The sequence below is a fragment of the Apium graveolens genome, chromosome 9 (genome assembly GCF_009905375.1).
Source record: "Apium graveolens cultivar Ventura chromosome 9, ASM990537v1, whole genome shotgun sequence".
NCBI classification, from domain to species: Eukaryota; Viridiplantae; Streptophyta; class Magnoliopsida; order Apiales; family Apiaceae; genus Apium; species Apium graveolens.
In genome coordinates this window covers 89,493,862-89,498,979 of record NC_133655.1, presented here as the reverse complement: position 1 = coordinate 89,498,979, position 5,118 = coordinate 89,493,862, and the positions used below count along the sequence as shown (strand labels likewise).

The following is a 5,118-nucleotide window of genomic DNA, read 5'->3' as shown; positions in this document are numbered from 1 at the left end:
ATCCTGATTCGAATCCGATTTTTAGAGTTTGAAAGCCCTGGTCATCCAGAAGCTTATATAAGTCAATAATAATTCATTTTTAATAACAAGGAGCACAAGACGGCTACGGAGAAGAAGAATTTTGTATTATTTTATATAGTTAATACTTTGATGCTTGTTTTCAATTTGTCTTTGAACCCTAATACTCTTTTATTATTTATTATCATGTTTTCATGGGAACCCATGATGGCAATGAGTTGAATTATGAACTAATCATTGTCATGGGTATCTAACAGATTTGTTTATGGATTTTAATAGTAAATTGTTTTAAATCCTTTGTGTGTGGTGATTTATGATTTCCTAGTTTGGTTTTGCGTATTCGTCTTTGATGTGTAGCTAACATCTAAGATTGTTTGTTAATCTCTATTGAAGCGGAAGGGAATATAGAGTTTTAGAATTTGCCATGCTAGCATAGGTTCATGTATATTTGTTATGCATGATTTGTGGGTAATTTTAACCATCTTATTTACCCTATGTAATCACGATAGATTACTTGCTCTTAAACCATTGTGTTTTCAATCTTTATAGACATATAGGGACTAAGCATAATTGGTGTCTATTGAACTTCTATCTTAATTGTGGATGTTTGATAGTTGGGTATACGTATAACGAAAGTTAGCGGATAGTAGTTTCATGTTATCTGATTAGTTGTCATCACTATCACATGCTAAGGATATGATATAAACTTTGAATGAAGTATTTAATGAAGTTAGAATCCTATGTTTATTCTCATATAAGTAATTCAATCGTAATTCTCTTAGTTGATGCTATTTAGCATAATCTCTTAGTTAAATCAAAACTCAATTTGTTATTGTCTTACCATTGAACGATAACCATACATTATTGCATAAGTGCATAATCTGAAATTAACCTAAACCAGTCCTTGTGGGAACAAATTTGACTTACATCTTATACTACTTGTGATCATGTGCGCTTGCATGTATTATTGCATGTGTTTTAGTGCGAACAAGTTTTTGGCGCCACTGCCGGGGATATCGGTGTTAATTTTTAGTTTATGTGCTTGACATCAGTGGTCATTAATGTTCACTAACTCGGATATTTTACTTACTAGTTACTTGTTTGTGTTTCAGGTACTCTAAAGAGCGTGTATGCGAATGCATTCTCAATCTCGTAAGGAAATATTGGATGAAGTTGAAGTAATTGATGAAGTTTTTGAAGAAGAGGAGAAAGTTAAAGAAGAATTCGTGATTGTAATGGGAGAACCAGTAGCAAATCCGAAGGCCTTAATGGATTATTCTCAACCAAAGATCAATGACATACAGTCTAGCATTATCAGACCAACCATCACGGCTAATACCTTTGAAATCAAGTCTAGCATGATTCAAATGGTGCAGAACTCATTCTAGTTTAGGGGTTCTCCAACGGAAGATCCCAACATGCTTATTAGATATTTCATCGAGATATGCGACACTTTCAAGTTTAACAATATTTCTGAAGATGTTGTGAAGCTGAGGCTTTTCCCATTCTCTCTGAGGGATAAAGCTAAATACCGGTTGCATTCTCTACCACCAGGTTCCATCACTACTTGGGAGGATTTTGCTCAAAAGTTTCTTACTAAATTCTTCCCTATGACGAAGACAACTGCAATCAGGAACACTCTTACTCAATTTGCGCAGCAATCGGGAGAATCTTTATGAGAGGCTTTGGAGTGCTACAAGGAGATGCTTAGGAAGTGTCCTCATCATGGAATGCCATACTAGATGATTATCAATTGCTTTTACAATGGTTTGGGAGCACAGTCCAGACCCATGCTCGATGCAGCATCAGGTGGGGCCTTATGGGCTAAGAGCTATGATGAAGCTTATACATTGAAAGACTAGCCCTTATAACCACGAGACTTTGATTCTTCTGTTATCCAATTCTTATAACGGCTAATAGCCAATCTTTGTATTTACCATGTTGTTCCCTTGTGAAGATTGCAAATCACCTTATGCTTGAAACCCAATGTTGTTTATGATTCTGTTTACTGCTTTACATTATTTATTCTGTTATTGTTATAGAATTGGATTGTTTTATAAAATGTGGACCAGATTCGTGGTCAGGCCAAATTGGTGGTCGTGTTAGGCCAATGAGTGCCTTGAATCCAGTAATTAGAGCAGAGCTATGTGCCTTGCTCGGGGTTAGTGCGTGACTGATCAGCAGCCTAACCTTGGTTTTTAAAATAAAAACTTAATATCCAATTTTAATTTATGTTTATCCATAAACTTGATACCTTAAATAAATTCAATTGATCGATATTATTCTCAGTATTTTCAACGTGACTTGCTGAGCTAGTTAGCTCATTTGTGCGATTCTGTTTATGTTCTTTTCCAGTTAAGAAGGAACCTGTTGGTAGCGAGGATCCCCAATCAAGTGTGCGAGCTAGGATTTCAGGTTGAGCGGAATAATCTAGCTGAAGACTTTTGTGATATTTTAAGTTTGAGAAGTTTGTAAGTATAATTTCATAATCAGTTGTAAGTTTGAATAGTTGGGATTTGGAACATTTGTAATATAAGTGTGTGTGTATGTGTGGCTTGTGTGCATACTTTAACCTGTTGTGATCAGGGTTACTGCATATTATTATTATCTTTATTATTCTTATAAGCAGGTTTATATATATGGTGTGTGTGTGTCGTGGACCCCAAACTTCTGACCCGGGTTTGGAGGGCACCACAGGTTTGGTGTCAGAGCTACAGGTTATAAGTCTTTGACACAAGCCTAGACTATCGGGAATGGGTAGAGGATTAGGATTAGAAGTAAGGAATAGAAAGATAGAACGTTGAGAGGTTGAGTACGACTGTATAATAGGTATTAGTATGATTCGCGTTGTGGTTCGAGATTCTTATCTTGCGATATGATTTTCATATAACAGCGATGGCAGATTCGTTTATTCCAGTACCAGCTAATCATTCTGAGCCTTCAGTCGGAGGACCATCATCTGTTCCACGACCTGCTCTTCCACCGGTGTTGGCTATACTACCCCCTGTTGTGACAGAGGTTGTACCACTGCGAGCTATTCCACCTCCCGGTATGAGGCCACCTATTCGAGTAGGGCTATCAAAAAAATTTGAAAAATCTGATATTCGTCTGAAAAATTCGTATTCGTATCCGAAAAAAGCGGATATTATCCGTATTCGAAGCAAAGCGGATATTATCCGTATTCGAATCCGGCGATTACGGATACGGATACTGATACAGGCATATTCGTATCCGATAAAATCCGAATCCGAATATATATATATATAAATAAATAAATAATTTAAAATTTATTATATTAAGTCTATAGTGTGTATGTGTGTATGTATATATATATATTAAATATTATGTTTATACAAATTTTATAGACATATATAAAAAAATCACTTGAGTTCAACAATTTAAAGATAACAATTATATTGAAAAGATAAATAAAATTAATTTTTAAAAAAAATATGATTAAATCACTTTAATTCTTATTTTAATTTTTAAAAATGAATGTTTAATTTATACTAAAAATTTTCATTTTTTTCAATTTTTTCAATTTTTAATATTAAAATAAAAAATCTGATTGAAAATTGAATTCAGATCCGGATATTATCTGTATCCAGATAGTATCCGTCGGATCCGGATTCGGATATTATTCTTTGAATATTTTCGGATTCGGATACGGATACGGATACGAATTTTCGGATTCGGATACGGATACTGATATAGGCAGATCCGTATCCGAATTATCCGTTTGACAATCCTATATCCGAGGACCCCCACCTACTGATTCTGATTCTACTGGACATTCAGTTGCGGGTTCACCATTTCGGTCTACTCTACATCATGTTCCTTATTTGCGGTATGAGGCTCTTCTTTTGGAGCGAGAAGCTCAGTTGGCAAGATACGGGAGCTATAACATATAGTGAGGACCATAGATGTTGACAGGAGTGTAAGGGAGCTTCGAGAGGAGATTCATGTGACACAAAGGGTCCTTGAGGCTAGACTGCATGGAGCTACATGTGAGTATGCAGGCCCTGATGCTCTTATGGGATGGGCCAGAGAGGTGATGGAGGATCTTGAGAGGCTTGGTGGACTAGAGTTTTCCTGGAGGTAGAGACAGAGATACAGAGATAGAGATGTTGAGCCAGAGTTGTTGTGGTCATTTGTATTATGTACATTAGTGTGTAATGTGTATTAGCATACTTTTGGTTTGTATATATAGACTAGACTTGTTGAGTGGTGTGTAGGCTTGTTGTACCTTTTTCTTTTGAAGCATTTTCACGCTTGTATTACCAAAAATTATATATATATATATCAGTACCTTTCCTTTTCCAGCATTATCATTTACATCATTGCACCTACTTTATCTTACTTTATTTATTGGACCAGTTATAACTCTCTTGTGATACCATGTACACTATCCCCTTAAACTATTTACATTCTGTAAAGAAGGAAGCAATTTACTTAGTTCAATTGTTACAAATGTTTTCAAAAAGAGATATTTTTGTTTTACAAAAAAATTCATAAAAAGGATTTGATTTGAAGGCTAAATAAGTTGTTTGATTCTTTACAGAAAATGCCTCCCAGAAGAAATACCCGCCTTACCAACCAGAATGAAGAAACCAACAACAACAACCAAGACAACAATAATCGGAATGCAAATCCAGGTCCCATAGACCCAACCGTAGCCCAGATTCTTCAGTTCTTGGCTCAACAAACAGTTCACCTGACTCAACAGCAGTAAAGACAGACCAACCCTCGGGTAACTTTAAAGACTTTTCTGCGGTGAATCCACCGGAATTCAAGGGTTCTTTAAATCCAATTGAAGCGAGTGTTTGGTTAAAAGAAATACAGAAATCATTTGCTTTGGTTAAAGTAAGAGAGGAACAGAAGGTTGAGTTTTCAAGTTATTATTTGAAGAATGAAGCCACCTACTGGTGGGAAACTGTGAAGACATTGGAAGGTACAGATGCTATTACTTGGGAGAGATTCAGAGATATATTTCTAGAGAAGTATTTTCCCCAGTTTGTTCAAGATCAAATTGAATTGAAGTTACTAGAGATAAAGCAAGGAAATATGTCAATAGCAGACTATGAAAGTAAGTTTGAAGAA

The 5,118-nt window shown here is 35.6% G+C and overlaps 1 non-coding gene across 1 annotated transcript; it reads right to left on the bottom strand.

Annotated features, from left to right (window-relative positions):
* Positions 1 to 1,643: 1,643 nt before the first annotated feature.
* On the bottom strand, positions 1,644 to 1,750 carry LOC141687677 (small nucleolar RNA R71). Its single transcript, XR_012561165.1, has one exon. It is a non-coding gene; the product is annotated as a small nucleolar RNA R71 (small nucleolar RNA).
* Positions 1,751 to 5,118: the final 3,368 nt, after the last annotated feature.